This window comes from Pseudonaja textilis, chromosome 2, assembly GCF_049901715.1.
Source record: "Pseudonaja textilis isolate UNSWEBS1 chromosome 2, rPseTex1.2, whole genome shotgun sequence".
NCBI classification, from domain to species: Eukaryota; Metazoa; Chordata; class Lepidosauria; order Squamata; family Elapidae; genus Pseudonaja; species Pseudonaja textilis.
In genome coordinates, this window is record NC_141991.1 from 43,544,753 (window position 1) to 43,562,660 (window position 17,908).

The 17,908-nt window shown below is 38.5% G+C and overlaps 1 protein-coding gene across 1 annotated transcript in view; it reads left to right on the forward strand.

Annotated features, from left to right (window-relative positions):
- GRIP2 (glutamate receptor interacting protein 2) overlaps positions 1–17,908 on the forward strand; it is a 494,881-nt gene that overhangs the window by 37,062 nt on the left and 439,911 nt on the right. The window lies entirely within an intron of this gene.

Consider the following 17,908-nt stretch of genomic DNA (forward strand, 5'->3'; position numbering starts at 1 on the left):
TGGGCCACCCAGGCAGCAGAAGTGGCCGTGCTTCTGGTAGAGTGCGCCGTCAGACCTCGGGGAACCGGAAGGGCCGCAGCTTTGTAGGCCTGCTCAATGCAAGACCTGACTCACCTGCTAATAGTAGGAGAAGAGGCCTTGTGCCCCAAGTGAGAAGGGAAAAAGGAAACAAACATGGCTTCCAACTTCCTGAAGGAGGAAGTACGCTTAATGTATATTCTAAAAGCCCTTCTTATGTCTAGCGTGTGCCATGATCCTTGCTGGGTCCCATTTCTTGGTAGAAGAGCTAAATCTATCACCCTCTATGTATTCATGAAAGTGTTTACCTGTCATGCCCTTGTTGGAATCTGATTCGGAGGGGGAGGCTGAACAGCTGACAGGGAGTGGGAGTGTGGGTCTGTTAGCTGTGGAAGAAACTGGGGAAGGACAAAGGCTGGCTGGGCAGATCAGAGGAGAGGTAGAGCAAGGCAGAGGGGATTCAAAGGAAGATCCAGGCCAACCCCCTCTACATCCTAGGGTGTGCAGGGAGGAATGGAGAGGGGAGCAACATGAGTTGTGTGGCTTACAGGGGAGGAAAGGGCCCTGATTTCCTTCATTAGCTGCAGCTGGGAACAGAGTGTTTAAAAAGGGAAGTTGTGCACAGCAAACTGTTGGGAGCAAATTATGAATTTATCTGCTATCTTTGAGGCTTATCTGTGTTCCTGCCGTCTTCCCAACTGTGTGTGTTTTGCTGTGCTTTCAAGTCGGCAATTCCTTATCCTGCCCTGTCAAGTTAATTACTGCAGTGTGGTTTGTTTGAATTTTTAGTTACAGTTTGTATGTATTTTTTTTTCGGACTGAATTTTCTCCACTTAAAGGCTGTTCCTGGGAGAGTTTTTCTCCAGCCAAAGATAACCCGGACATTGGGGGCAAAGTTGTAGATAATAAAGGGACTCTTCTTGTTTATTTAACTGTGTTGCCTTTGTGTCACACCCCATGTCATCACATTACCACTCAACCATATCTACAACTTTATTATGGATAACAAAAGGTTCAAAAAACAATGTGATCAAATTGCCAAAGTCTTCAGTTTTGGGCTTGTTGCATTTTTCTTTTATCAGAAGTCTTTTTTTTTTGTTTTTGTTTGAGGTTTGGGTCTTTTTTAGACACCTTCTCTGGGTAGAAAACTAGAAATTATGTTTTTGAGGGAAGAAGGGAGATGTCACTGGGCCTTTCAGGACAAACCCACAATATTGGAGGAATCAAACGACTTTATCACTGGTCCTCATAGAATGGTAAACTTAGTTTATGTCAGTTTGTAAAGAGTATTTATAGATCAGTCATCAGTATCTGAGTTTCTGGACATGACATTTCAGATCTCTGTTTTGGAATATGTGTGTATGTGTTCTAGGATGAAGTGTATTCTCTCCAGGGTCTTTTGTCTTTCATTTTTCATTCATCAATGTTGGCAGGTTATTTAAATCAAAACAGATCAATTCCAGTCTGACAACCTCAATAAGAAACAGAAGTAAGCACTCAGAAGGTAACTGAATGGTATGCAGTGCATGTATAAATCTGCGCAAAAGGCATGAACGTACACTCCAGATCGTATGCTGTTTCAGAAGGGCACTTCTTGTGTGGCGTGTCATGTTTATAAGGCAATATAGAGGCATCAACCCTGAGGTAGAATAATCAGGATGGGAAGCAAATCAAGCATTGACATGGTCAGGCACACTGAGCAGCTGAATACTGGTGGTAGGGAGAAGATTATCCAGATCAATAAAAGTAGTCTGCTGGTGACTTTGATTCAGCGTTTTTCCAATTTGTTTCTTGGCCACTTGAAGATGTATGGACTTCAATTCCCAGAATTCTCCAGCCAGCAGGTGGTGAAATCCACACATCTTCAAGTATCCAAAGTTGAGAAATACTGCTTTGATCTGTCATAGGTGGTTTCTACAGGGCAAAGGTTCAAAACAGAAAACTGTGGCCCTGGCATCACAATCTAAGCCCTACCCTCTCTGTGTATAAATCAGCATCTTGTACATATACAAAGGCATAAGACTTGGATCATTTTGCTGTGACTGCCATCTTGCTTATTTCAGTATGCTTTGTGGATACCACTGTTTTACATTCTTATTACTTTCTTTAGGAGAAGAAACAAATTGGAAAAAGTGACTCAGAGTGACTGTATTATCCTGGTTTGCTGCCAAAATTTATTTCATAGAAGAAGCCCAAAACATTTGCCAAGAATATGTAAGAATTAGGAGGGCCTATAATAAGCATGGCTCATACACCTTTTCCTAACATGTTTTTTATTTACTGTGATGGCAAGTTGTCTTTCCATGAAGACTTTGTTTCCAAAGCCGGTGTCACACTACAGTGAACTCTGCATGTTTTTATTCATGAAGGATTTCAATAGGCTCATAGGCTGAAAAGTTTGCTTCGAATGTTGATTCTACTTTTTGTAAGAAAAAGCACACTATTAATAAAAACATCGTAGCAAGGCATTTCAGCAGCATTTGAAACTTTATTAACAATAATTCTAAATGGTTGAATTAAACAACCATGTCAAAAGCTCTTATGCAAAAGTGCTGTATAAATCCAATCCAATCTTGGGCTTTCACGGAAGAGCATTCCATATTTGGGAGAGTGATGTAGGAAAAGGCTTTTTCTTTCGTGCATTACATGTAGAATTCTCTTGAGCATCTCCTGCAAATTGTAATAGGTTTACAATGATTCTTCAAAGAGCCACTCCCAAAGCAACTTCAAAAATTAAGACCAACATCCTGAATAGCAAGTAGCCTCAATGCAGATCTTTCAATATTGGAGAGATGTGGCTACTGTTGAACAGGCCTGGGTTGAATGATTTTCAATATTGGAAATTTGTGACTATGGTTGAACAGTTTTGGGTTGAATGATTTTGTCACATCATGACGAATACGTTAAATCAAAATGGCAGGGTGTCCTTCCTGGCCTCATTATACATCTTGAACATTGTTTAGACCAAGGGTCTTCAAACTTGGCAAGTTTAAGACTTGTGGACTTCAACTCCCAGAATTCCTGGAGAATGACTGGAGGAGGAATTCTGGGAGTTGAAGTCCACAAGTCTTAAAGCTGTCAAATTTGAAGACCCTTTGTCTAGACAGTTGAAGATTCAGCGTATGGGAGTTTTTCAGAATTGGTGGTCATGAATTTGAAGGAATGTAATCCCATTATTAGCTATATGCTGTGCAGGGATGTCTGAGGCAAGGAGGGAGAACCAGTTATTGTGCATGTCATGGTTTTGCAGAAATGATGCAGAGTAAATACTGTATGTCTTTCATTGCATGCATTGTTGTGATATTGAGGCAGATTACATAATTTGTGTTATTTATTCAATTATATTGAAAGAACTACTGGCAGATGGAGGATGCTGGGTTTCATGAAAACAGTATAGAAAAACCTGGACATGAATGCTTCTGACCATGACCAAATCGAGTGGCAACCAAAAATTTCAGAAAATATTTGCATCTGCTCATGAACAAATACTCGGGTGGCGATCAAACACAGCTGCTGCGATTTGCCCTTCCGTGCTGATTTCTCCTTCCGCTACATTTTTTAACGCACGTGTGCAGTCAGGCTCACTTCCGGTCATGACCAAATCGGGTTATGACCAAAGTCATGGAACGCATTACGGTTGTGATGGGAACTACTTCTACTTTATGAAGGAATGAAAAGGGTAAAAGTTTAACTTAGCAACTGTCATAAGAACAATGATGATAAATAAGCCAAAGTTTTATAATAAAGATATTTTTTTAAAAATCCAGGAGAAATGTATTTTCAGCACTTCAATTTAGTTATGTTAACCTAAATTTTGCTATGGAAATGTTGGTTAATTGCTGTATTGCAGGTAATTCTGTGTAATTTCTCATATATATCCCAACTATTTATTTCCTAATGATTAGATTTCTTTAGTGCTTTAAAGCTGTTAGAATGACATTCTTATATAGCAGGGGTGCCAAACTCACAGCCTGTGGGCCGGATGTGTCACGTGTTGGTCATGCCCACCACCGGTTTAGCGAAGGGGAAAAAAGTCCTGATATGTCACGTGACAACAACATGACGACATGAGTTTGACACCCATGTTCTACAGAGATTCAGATAAAATAGCACTTGCAGTCAGCTCTGTGTGGATGTTTTGAGAAGCATTGATTGACTAGAAAAGCCAATTCTAGACTTAGATTGAGGAGATATAGATTCCAACATTGGTTCACTTTAGACATCTTCCAGCCAGTGTCTTTCCACCTATATTTCATATTTATGGAAATATTTATGGCTTGTTTGATCTTTCTGTCGCTTTCTGTCTCCATGACCCAAAAGGCATCAGTTCACCAGAACTGTCTGACTGCTTCTTCAAGTTCTTGAAAGTTCATGCTTGGGTCAGCAGTAAGAGCATCCAGTCACCTTTTCTTCAGCTTTTTTTAAAAAAAATATTCTCTCTTGTTCTTCCAAGCATCAGGCTCTTTTTTTTTTTTAATCACATTAGGTGTCTCGACTATTTTTGTTTCAGCTTCATTATTATTGCTTTCTCTCACCAGACTGGTTTTACATCTGGTAGTATTGAATTATTTACTGTTTATTAAGTTATTCTTAAGATTATTTCTGTCAACACAAACAGAGGCTTCATTCTTTTTTGTTGTTGTTGTTGTTCAGCTTTTCTGATGATCCATCATTCACAGAAAAACAGCATATTAAAATGGAGAACTCATGGACTTAACAACATGGACCTTTGTTGACATTATATTCTCTGTAATGCAGATGAAATCTCTACACTTTGGTATTTTTTTGTCTATTTCTCCAAAACAGCAGGCATATTATAGCTAACTTGGGAATCTTAGTGCCTAGGAAATGAAGCAGTTTACTATTTCATCTGCTTTAATTATTTACATTCAGTTGGCTTTGCCTATTGATATAATCTGCATGTAAATTAAATAATCTGCATATAGGTTAAATAAAATGATAGTAAACAACTTTGGCACACTCCATTCCCAACTTCAAGCCATTCAGTTGCTCTGTTCTGGCTGAATGGTCATTATATAATTTCTTCATTAGGCAGATAAGATGTTTTAAGCACCATCAATGTTGTAATCTATGCCATCAAGTGTGTTACAATAATCAATAAAACAAAGCAGACATTATTTTGGAATTCCCTTTCATTTTTCATTATCCATTGAATGTCAATTATGCGTGCCTGCCTCTTTTTAATTCAACTTGTGTATCTGACCATTTTATTCTATTGTTGAAATCTTAATTGCAAAATTTTGAATACTGTCTTACTAGTGTTTCTTTAGTACTTTTCTCTCTCTTTCTCTCTCTCTTTGATACACAATGGAAATTACTTTTTTTCAGTTCCTTGGCTGCTACTGTGTTTTCCATGCTTGTTTGCAAGTTGTGAAGGGCAATTTAACTGCATCATTTTGCAAGATTTTAAAGAGCTTTGCTGGTATTTAATCAAGCCCTGCACTTTCATTGTTAACAATACTTTGTAGAACCCTTATCATTTCACTTTCTAAAATGTCTGTCTCTAGTTCAGTGATCAAATTGTCAATGCACCATAAAATTTAAGAACTATTTAATGCAGTTCATTCATATACTTATACTGTCTCGTCTTTATATCATTTTTTTTCTAGTGGAACCCAGTCTTCTCCTTCTTTCCTACCACTAGCTGTACCTCCTTTGATTTTTTTTTTTGTAGTAAAAACAATTAAATAAATCTCTGGTCTTTCCTCAATTTCTTTGCATTGGTTATTTAAATAAAATGCTGTGCGTCTTATTGCTCTTTTTTTGGAACTCTTAGTTGGGCAAATTTGCCTCAATTTAATTGATTTTTGCTTTCTCCCTTTCATCAAGACTTCAATGAACCTACTTCTATTTTTCCCCATTTTAAGATATTTTTGTTTGCTTCAATTTGATGATGTTAGGCAAGTCAGTGCAGAGTTATTTAGACCCTCTATTTACTTATATTTAATCCATTAAAGCTTTTCTTTTCCTTTCCTGTCATGATCATATGGAGTATTGCTGAGGTTGTATATTGATGGTCTGATGATTTTACTTGTTTTCTTTGGCTTAATTTGTAATTCGGCAAGATGGAGTTTGTGATCTGAGCCAGAGTCAATACCAGATGTCTATATTGCTGAATGAATAGAACTTCTCCATCTCTGCCTGCATACTGTACACCAGTTTGATTTCTTTGTTGTCCATTTAGTGATGTTCATGTATATGTACTTTTACATTGTTGGAAGAAGATATTTGTTATAAAAGTTGTATGTTTTGGTAGAGCCTTATTAGTCTCTTCTGCTTTAATTCATAAACTGAAATTATTTTTCCATTATTCCAGATGCTGTTTTCCTTCCCATGTTAACTTTGCAATCGCCTATAATGAGTGTAATCTCTTTTTTAATGTTCTGTCAACAAGATATTTCATCACAAAACTGTTCACCTCCCACGTTCTTTGGTTATGTAATTGAATCGGAATGTTAGTTTGTCCTACTATTGAATGGCTTGCCTTGGATTCTTACTGAGATCTTTATGCCGCTTTTGGAGTTGTATCTGAGACAGACTTTGATACTCTTTTGTTAATACAGTAGTGATAATGTTTCCATTCAGATTTAACAGATTTAACAGATAATCAGAGTTGGAAGGGACCTTGTAGGTCATCTAGTCCAACCCCCCATCCAAGCGGGAGATCCTACACCATTTCTGACAAATGGCAGTCTAATCTCTTCTTAAAAGTCTCAAGTCATGGCGCTCCCACAACTTCCGAGGGCAAGCTGTTCCATTGGTTGATTGTCCTCACTGTCAGAAAGTTTCTCCTTATTTCCAGGTTAAATCTCTCCTTGTTCAGTTTCCATCCATTATTTCTTGTCTGGCCTACAGGCGCTTTAGACAATAGCTTGACCCCTTCCTCCCTGTGGCAGCCCCTCAAATATTGGAAGACTGGTATCATGTCTCCCTGGATCCTTCTCTTTACTAGACTAGACAAGCCCTGTTCCTGCAACCATTCATTGTATGTTTTAGCCTCTAGTCCCCTGATCATCTTGGTTGCTCTTCTCTGTACTTTTTCAAGAGTCTCAACATCTTTTTTATAATGTGGTGATCAAAACTGGATGCAGCACTCTAGGTGTGGTCTTACTAAGGCTTTATAGAGTGGTATTAGTACTTTCCTTGATCTTGATTGTATCCCTCTGTTAATACAATTTAGGATTGCATTAGCTTTTTTGGCTGCTTCTGCTGCACACTGCTGTTTCATATTTAGCTGATTGTCCACTAAGACTGCAAGATCCCTCTCACAGTTACTGCTATTGAGCCTGGTTTCACCCAGTGTATATGTTATTTTTGGTTTTTCTTGCCTAGGTGTAGGACTTTACTTTTCTCTACATTGAATTTCATTTTGTTAGATATGGCCGAGTGTTCTAGTCTGTCAAGATCCATCTGGATCTTGAGCCTATCTTCTTGGGTGTTAGCTATTCCTGCCAGCTTAGTATCATCTGCAAATTTGGTAAGTTCCCCTTCTATTCCCTCATCTAAGTCGTTAAGATATTGAAGAGTACTGGGCCTAAGACAGAACTTTGTGGCACCCCACTGCTTACTTCCTTCCATGTAGACTTAGACCCATTAAGGACTACTCACTGACTACAGTTTGTCAGCCAGTTGTGAGTACATCTAGTGGTGGTGCTATCTATTCCACTTTTTTCTAGCTTACTAAGAAGTAGGTTGTGGTCTACTTTGTAGAATGCCTTGCTGAAATCTAAATATATTATGTCCACAGTATTTTGCTGGTCTACTAATTTAGTCACTGTGTTGAAGAATGAAATAAGGTCGGTTTAGCATGATCTGTTTTTAACAAACCCGTGCTGACTGCTAGTTATTACTTTACTTGTTTTTAGATGTTGGCAGATCTGTTCTTTTATTATCTTTTCCAGTATCTTCCCGGGTATTGATGTTAAACTGATTGGTCTATAGTTTCCTGAGTCTGTTTTTTTTTTCCTTTTTTGAAGATGGGAACCACATCAGCTCTTTTCCAGTCCTCTGGTAGTTCCACGGTGCTCCAGGATTTTTGAAAGATATGGTGCAGTAGTTCTGAGATGACCTCTGCCAGCTCCTTTAAAACTCTGGGATGTAATCCATCAGGCTCTGGTAATTTGTTTTCATCAGGATCAGACAGATGTTCTCGTACTACTTTTTTGCTTATTTTAACTTTTATTTCTGGTCTGTCTTTTACAGTTATGTTTTTGGTGGGTTGAGCTATAGTTTCTTTTTGTGTGAAGACGGATGCAAAGAATGAGTTAAGCAGTTCTGTTTTCTCTCTGTTGCCTGTTACTTCCTTGCCATCTTTTCTCTTTAGTGGACTGACTGTTTCCTTGATTTTTTTCTTGTTATTTATATGTTGGAAGAAACATTTTTTTTATTATCTTTGACTTTCGTTGCAAGTCTTCGTTCATTCTGAGCCTTTGCTATCCTGGCTTCGTCTTTGCAGATTCTGGCTATCTGCTGATATTCTGCCTTAGTTGTATGTCCTTCTTTCCATTTTTTGTACTTGTCCATTTTTTCTTTCAATTTGCCAGAGAGATCTTTGTGCAGCCATACTGGTTTCTTCTTGGATTTCTTGTTTTTCTTTCTCAGTGGTATTGTGCTGGTTTGGGCTTCTATAATCATACTTTATAGAGTTTCCCAAGATTCTTGAGTTGTTTTCCCCTTTAGGATTTTTATCCATGGAATCTTTCCCAAGTTCTCTCTGAGTTTATTGAAATCAGCTCTTTTAAAATCCAAGACTCTGGTGTCATTATGTTCTGTTGCTTGTGTTTGTGTTATGTTGAATTCTATTATGACATGGTCACTCTCACCCAAGGTTCCTGTAGTTTCAACTCCCTCTATCACTTCTTCTCTGTTTGTAAGAATTAAGTCCAGTATGGCTGTCCTTCTAGTTTCACCGTCTATCTTTTGGACAACAAAGTTGTCAACTAGGTTGGTTAGGAACTTATTTGATTTCTCACTTGGTGCAGAATTAGTTTTCCAGTTGATATCAGGATAATTGAAGTCTCCCATTACTATTGTTGTGTGTTTCCTACATATGTTTGTTAGTTGGCTGGCAAAAAGGACATCTATATTTTCTGCTTGACTGGGTGGCCTATATTAGGAATGATAGTCACCTAACAGTTGGGTTGGCAACATATAAACCAGGCTAGTTATTTAATACTGTTGTATCTTTAAGAGAATCCTGTAATTGTGATTGGCTGAGGTTTCTCCAACGGCCATAAGATGGAGCCAGAAACCTGGTTTGTTCTCTTCTTGCATTTCCCTATTGCCTTTTGCCTGATTGTCATTCTGCTTGGATTGCTGTGAATCTTGCAAACTGTTAGCAAACTCCATTTACTGAACTTTGTTTATGATACTGGACTTCGTTTTTGGATTATCCCTGGACTGATTATATTGAATACTACCTGCTTTAACCGTGTATGATTTGGACTGTTTGTTGGACTTTATTTACCTGTTTACTAGAAGTAAAACCTACATTTTACTATACAGTGTATCTGTATGCTGGTTGTGTGTTATTCAACACCACTCTCACTACGTTTCCCTGAATGCACTCATTCTCCTAACGGGGAATACCTCAACAGTCTATATTATACACCTATGGCCGTGTCATTCTTTTTTTCTTTTATATTGATCCATATTCATTCTAGGACAGAGGTCTCCAACCTTGGCCACTTTAACACTTGTGGACTTCAACTCCCAGAATTCCTCAGCCAGCATAGCTTACTTTCTTGTGACCCCTTTCTCTGCTATCTCTTCACTTTGGCAGGTAAGAAACAGACACAGCTGGCTGGAGAATTCTGGGAGTTGAAGTCCATAAGTCTTCAAGTTGCCAAGGTTGGAGACCTCATTCTAGGAGGTTTTCATCTTTGGTTTCATGCATTTCTGTAGCAATATAGTGGTCCTTTACATACAGTGCAACTCCACCTCCTCTTTTATAGGGTCCATCAGTGATTTCCTTGCCAGCCATAGTATGCAATAGTTCTTTGATATGAAGTGATCCTTTCCAACTTATTTCTTTTCATTTAAACCAACAATTAAATCAGTGAAGACTTGGTTGGATGAGGCAAAGCTGAAACTCCAGGCCTGCCTTGATTGCAGTGATTGGAATGTTTTTGAAGATGCCTCTGCAGACCTAGATGAGCTCACAGATACTGTAACATCATATGTTAGCTTCTTCGAAGACTTATGTGTACCAACAACGAACCTGCAAATATATAGTAGCAATAAACTTTGGTTCACAGCTAAACTTAAGCAACTACGTCGTTCCAAAGAGGAAGCCTACAGAAAAGGTGACAGAATGCTATACAACCAGGCCAGAAACACATTAACAAGAGAAATCAGAGCAGCAAAAAGAAGCTACTTTGAAAAGTTAAAGAATCAATTCTCAACAAATGAACTAGCAAACATGTGGAAAACTCTTAAAAACATCACTGGCTTCAGCAAACCTCCTTCCCAGGCAGAAGGAAATCAACAACTTCCCAGATGATCTGAATGTGTTTTACTGCAGGTTTGAAAAGAAACTAGAGCCACCTATCTCCACAACCCACATCTCAAACACACGAACAACAGCCAAGTCTCCTACAACCGGCCCCAATCCATTGGGCTCACAACCTCTGGTGATCATAGAAAAAGAAGTGCAAGATCGATTACACAGACAGAAGCCAGGAAAAACACCAGGGCCAGACAAGATAACTCCTTCTTGCTTAAAAGTCTGTGCTGACCAATTGGCCCCCATCTTCACACGAATCTTCAATAGATCACTAGAGATGTGCTATGTTCCTTCCTGCTTCAAACCTTCTACCATCATCCCAGTGCCAAAGAAGCCTTCCATCAAGGAACTGAATGACTACAGACCAGTTGCTCTAACATCTGTAGTTATGAAAATCTTTGAAAGGCTGGTGCTGTCCCACCTGAAAACCATCACAGATCTGTTGTTAGATCCCATGCAGTTTGCATACCGAGCAAATAGATCGACAGATGATGCTGTTGACATGGCTCTGCATTACATCCTACAACACCTTGAATCTCTAAATACCTATGCAAGGGTCCTCTTTGTAGACTTCAGTTCAGCATTCAATACCATCATTCCAGACACTCTTCTAAGTAAATTAAACCAACTAGCGGTACCTGAACACACTTGTAAGTGAATCAGAAGATTCCTAACAGACAGGAAGCAGCTGGTCAAGCTAGGCGGAATCACATCTGATACCTGTACAATCAGCACAGGGGCCCAAGGCTGTGTGCTTTCTCCACTTCTCTTCTCCCTATATACCAATGACTGCATGTCACACTATCCATCTGTTAAAATACTGAAGTTTGCTGATGACACAACAGTGATTGGTCTCATTCGAGACAATGATGAATCTGCATACAGACAGGAGGTTATACAACTTGCCTCGTGGTGTAACCGGAACAATCTGGAACTGAACACACTCAAAACTATAGAAATGGTGGTAGACTTTAGAAGAAACCCTCCCATACTACCACCTCTTACAATACTAGACAACACAGTATCAACAGTGGACACCTTCAAATTTGTAGGTTCTACTATATCATGACCTAAAAAGTACACCTAACATCAAAAACATCATCAAAAAAGCACAACAAAGAATGTTCTTTCTGTGCCAACTCAGAAAGCTGAAACTGCACAAGGAGCTGCTGATACAGTTCTACAGAGGAATTATTGAGTCTATCATCTGTACCACTATAACTGTCTGGTTTGGTTCTGCAAGCCAACAGGACAGACACAGACTTCAGAGGATAATTAGGACTGCAGAAAAAACAGTTACTACCTACCTGCCTTCAATTGAGGACCTGTATACTGCATGAGTCAAAAAGAGGGCTGTGAAAATATTTATAGACTCCTCACATCCCGGACATAAACTGTTTCAACTCCTTCCTTCAAAACGATGCTATAGAGCACTGCACATCAGAACAACTAGACACAAGAACAGTTTTTTCCCAAAAGCCATCACTCTGCTAAACAAATAATTCCCTCAACGCTGTTCAACTATTTACAAAGTGTACACTACTATTACTGTTAATCTTCTCATCACTCCTTATCACCCATCCCCTCCCAGTTGTGATTGTATGATTGTAACTTGGTTGCTTGTATCCTTACGATTTATATTGATGGTTTCCTAGTATGATTTGATTGTTGATTGTACCCTATGACTATCATTAAGTGTTGTACGTTATGATTCTCGATTCTTAACAAATGTAGATTTTCTTTTATGTATACTGAGATTATTTACACCAAGACCAATTCCTTGTGTGTCCAATCACACTTGGACAATAAAGTATTCTATCCAACCCATTTCTGTTCCAGTAGGTTATCATTCAGTTTTGATGGTGTCAAGTTTGTCTTCATTCATGATTCTTGCCATATAACAATAGTATAATTGCAGCATTGTATTGTCCTTTTTTCTTTTGGTCACATCAAAAGCTGGATGACCCTCAGATTTAAACTTAACTACAAATTAACCACCAGTTCTACTTGTACTTTCCCTATGCTCTTCCCACTTAGTCCATTGGATATTTTCCAACATTAGGGCCTACAAACCCCTTAGAATTCAAATCAACCACACAGCCAACCAGAAACAGCAGTAACCCTCAACCAACCTACACAAGCCCCCAACCAAGCACTTTACCTCCCAATGATCCTCACCTGATGTAACAAACCCATCACAAGACTCTCACTGATGACTCACACCTGACCTATCACAAGACCTTCACTTGACACACCCATACCTGAAGCCCTTATAAACAGAAGATCACTGACATCCTCTAAACTTTGCTGAAGATGTCACCTAACCTGGTAATGAAATCTTTGGAAACCAACACACAAGCTCAGAGAATGAACCTTCACCCTCATTAGGGCTCATCTTCAGTGTTTTGTTAACATTGTCCTGATTGTGAATGTCCGTTTGGTTTTTTTTGAATATTGAAGTGGGTTGCATTTCCTTCTGGAGTGGGTCATATGAACATTGAATAATCATATGTAAGCTGCCTGTCATGGGTGACAGTTTGGACAGCGTGCCCTTCCAATGGTAGAGCTCTTGGTGACAATGCAAGTCCTTTTACCAAATGATCCAAGAAGAGAAAAATTGGGTAGCTTCATACATATTGTCTAGAGAACTAAACTACATGACAGGACTATCAATATAATCAAGTGAATGACAGAATTAAAACAAACCTTGAGAGCCATCTCATCCAGTTGCTGTTTTCATGCAGAGTATTCCAAATTAGAGTATTCGGTTATGAAAGATGGTTGTTTAGCTTTTGTGTGAAGAATTTCAGAGATGGAAAGCTCTTTTACTCATGCTAATAATTGGCTCTACTATCTAACTGGTAAATAGTGAAATAGTTGGATGCTGACAATCTTGTTATAATGTGTCCATTTGGACTTGTTTCTACCTGCTATAGATCCCCCTCCTTTTTTGGGATTGAAAGCCTTTCAATAATTTGAAGAATGTTATCATTTCCACCCTGGGGCATTTTTTCTTCAGGCTAAATAAAAATGCATTAGATCGTATATTAATTTTAGAGATTTTATAATAGCGCAGGCTTTTCTAACCACTGCCATATAGATGCAATTTAATTTTCTTCAATATTTAGCTACAGAAATTCTTGCTATTGTAATGAAATACAAAACAATGGAACCAATTAGCAGGAGAAATGCAGAGTCCCCTGCATTGGATGCATTCAAATGAAGTGAAGCCTGTCATTGTTTGAAATGCTTTAATTGTATTTCTAGATTGAGAAGAGGATCGGACTCGATGGCCTAAATGCCCCCTTGCAAAGCTATCATTCTGTCATTTTAAAATAATCTAATTTCATGATATGAATCTCATTCAAAATACTGTCCGTCAACACGAGTGAGTCTGCTGTTATAATCTGGCATTATAACTATCTAGTGTTATAACTATAATAATGTTATACCTATTACCTTCTAAAATGTCAGTTTGAACTTTTCATTTTGGTGTGCTGTGGCTGAAATCATATTGGGTAGGAGGTGAATAATAGCACATTCTGAATCCAACACATTCTGCTTAAATTTAAAACATTAGATTTTAAATTAGAGGAAATGCCACTAAGGTCTTATTCCTATTCCCTAGAAATAACACTGCAAAAATGTACATTGTAAGCTGCTCAGTGTTCTGATCTCTTTTGAATTAATATCTTTTGAATACTAGGAGCAGTGATTATATATATATTTGTTTGGTCACCTTGTACACAATCATATTAGCGTTGAAACTCCGATGCTAGAATTTACTATATCTTCCATGCTCATATTTTCCTCCCCAAAATGTTCAGTATTCTCAAAACTAGGAATTATCCAGACTTGAGGTAGTTTGCTGCAATTTCAGCTCTTGACATTCTTAAAATAATGTCTCTCTTATTCAGGCATTGTAATATATGACAACTGGATGATAACAGTCATTATTATTGATGTTATATTAGCCACTGATTACCACTCAAATAGTTTCCTCCTTGTTGGGACTCTTAAGGTATAAGTACCTTCATGCTAGATATTGTATGTTCAATCTTTCATCAGGATTTGAACCCATAGGCCTTGTACTTGTTAACCATATAGTGCACTTTAGCTTTTTAGAGTTGTTAGCATGGAAAACTGACCTATCTAGCATAGTATTGTCTGTGCAGTACACTCCTCATGCTAATTTGCATGCTACATTAGCATGAATTTGGGGAATTTCCACGCTAACAGTTTTGGTGAGAACCAGACTGTGGGAAACTAGTATATAGAAGAGATGTTAGGAGCCAATGAGCATTTTAGACAAAGCTCTCTCCCAACCAAAGATTAAAAATGGGATGCTTTGCATGCCAGTTATGGAAGCCAGAAGCAGATAAATGGAGTCCATGATCACCATGTGAAAAATTCCCTTAAAGTTAAGCTCCTATGTGCACACACAAATAGTCCTTGATTTACAGTCACAACTGTCGCAACTTTCTGTCACTAACAAGACAGTTGTTAAGTGAGTTTTGTCCCATTTTATGATCTTTCAGCTACAGTTGTTAAGTCAACCATTGCCTTTGTTAAGTTGGTAACATGTTGTTAAGTGCATCTGGATGCCTCCTTGACTTTGCTTGTCAGAAGGTCGCAAAAGGTGATCACCTGTCCCCTGGGACACGGGAACCGTCATAAATACATCCCAGTTGCCAAGTGCCCGTGACCGTGTGAAAAACAGTCATAAGTTACTTCTTTCAGTGTGGTTGTAACTTCAAACAGTCATGAAATGAATGGTTGAAAGGCGAGGACTATCTGTGCTTTTCTTTATAAACTCATTGGAAAAAGTAACTTATGACCATTTTTTTAACACTTTCGTGAACACTTGGCAACTGGTATGTGGGTCAGAGCTATAAACTCTTAATGGACTGGAATAAACTGGAAGCAGATACTGAAAGGATGGACAAATAAAGAAGTGATTGCCATCAGTTGCAATGTTAGACCAGGTGAAAAGGCAGACTACAACACCTGGTAGTTCAGAGGCAGATCCAACCCATCCATAGAAACAGGTTTATTACACTGACACATATTTTTGTGTGTAAATGGATGTGCTGCTGAAAGAATTGCAATGGATGTATCAGGATGACCTCCCCCGCCACCAGCATTTCTTGCAGTCTGATTGCATCTCTTCACTGTTCCTGAAGGAGAAAGGAAGGGAGAGAAGGCAAATAGTGTATTGGATGTCATCCCCATAGATCATAGCATGGAGAAGAGGGCAGAGAGGCAGCTGCATGCCTGCAGCAAACTCTCCTACCTTCTTCTTTCAGTGATGTGTTTCCAGTTCAGTTCATGTATTAAGGATACATTAATAGTCCATGATGACTGTTTCACGCTCTGTTTGCATTCTTTCTAACAAGTTCTCTTCGCTTTTCATGGGAATATTTCTGCAGATAAAGTAAGTGCCATCTGCAGACGAGCTGTTAAATTGCTGCCGAGAAAATGAATGCAAAATTCACAAGGATTTACACAAAGTCCTGCTCCATTTGTCGGTGATTCAGAGGACTAAGCCCAAACCTACTGAACAAGAAAGATCTATTTTTCTCACAAGATATTAAGTGAACTTATAACTGTGCCCAAATCCTGAGGAGCTTAGGCTTGGTTTGGAGGCTGCTTGGGAGGCTGTTTGGCAGTTAGCAATAGAAATAATATTTAGACTTATATGTCACCAGGTAGTGTTTTACAGCACTCTCTGTATAAATCTACTGATGATTTACAATGTCAGCATATTGCCCCCAATAATCTGAGTCCTCATTTTACTGACTTTGGTAGGTTGGAAGGCTGAGTCAACCTTGGGCTCGTCAGGATTGAACTCCTGGCAGTGGGCAGAGTTTGCCTGCAATATTGCATTCTAACCACTTTACACCAGGGTATTTATAGTTCAGTGTGTCAGGGGAAAAATCCTTGTCACATTACGTTAACAAGGGAAATAACCCTAAATCAGATCAGAGGAACCCAAATTTCACTTTTTCTTGATAACCAATCCAAGGCCAACAATTTACAGTCAAATCTATTTCACAGGACTGTTATAAGGAATATTCTTTCTTTGTGTGTGGATACAAGGGATTCTAAGCTCCTTGGGAAAGGATGGAATTAAAATGTCCTAAATAAACCTTCTCTCCTAACATTATTTTATGCATCTTCCTAACATTTTTTTTCAGTTTCCTCCAAACTCTTCTGATATTTAGTCTTGAAAGAGATGGTTTGATGATTCATTTTCCTTCCAGCATAATTCAGTGATAAATAATATACCAAATTGTTTTTGCTTCTGTTGACATTTTGGATGTTTTTTTTTTTCCTTGAGGAAAAAAACCCAAATTCAATTTCAATTGACAAACAAAGTTATAGCAAACCTAGGATATGCAGCACCTTTTGATAAATTATGTATTTTAGTCTCCCTCTGAATTCTCCAGGTATTTTGTCTCAGTTATATCACATAGTCACTCCAAATGTCATAGTTGTCATAGTTAAACATTTAAATGGATTTCAGTCTCCTAAAGGATAAAATTGCCTGCAGATATAGAGAGAATTGGTGTCAGAGATTCTTTGAGCCGTCAGCAGCTGGCTCCTATATCCTATGTCAATATGGACTTTTATTCTCTTGGTCATGCTGGCTCTGAAAGCTAATATGTTGTAATGAAGTGGAAATGTAAATTGTCCTGCCTGCTCTGGAAGAGTCCCAATCAGCAAAGGAAAAAAAAGTCAGATGTACCAAACATGTACCTATGGTTGATCTCTCTCCACAAAGAGAAAATCTTAGCAAAAAATCAGGGTTGAGAAAGGCCTTGTCCAATGTTTGTCACGTAGGACAATTTTTTGAACATCTGCTGTTGTTGCTGGTCTGGTCTTCCTGGATAGAGTATCATGAGATACCAAAAGCAATATTGCTAAAAAATGAAATGGAAAGTAAAGCTAAATGGCAAAGCCATCTTTTCTTTATTGAATTTCTGTTCCTCTTTTTCTCTGAGAAATGCATGAGGTTCTTCTTCCACCCCAACTTCTTTATCCCAACAATAACAGCTCAAATGACTAACTCCCCAATACGGTCCATGATTGGGGGTGAACCTGAGCCTGGGTTTCTCTAGTTCCACTCCAGCACCTTAATTATTGTGTCACAGTGGCTCTCCTTTCTTTAAGAAGCTATGAAGCATTACAGGATAAGTTCTGAAGCTGAATTGAGCTACGTTTTAGAGTCAACCCTTGACGTTCAGAAATTCAGTCTATCGCTCATTGGCCATCATCCTGACAGGCATCTCTGTAAATTTCAATTCACCCATCTGTAAACTGATGCTGAGAAGGCCTGTCTCTGTGTCAAAATGATTGCAAAGG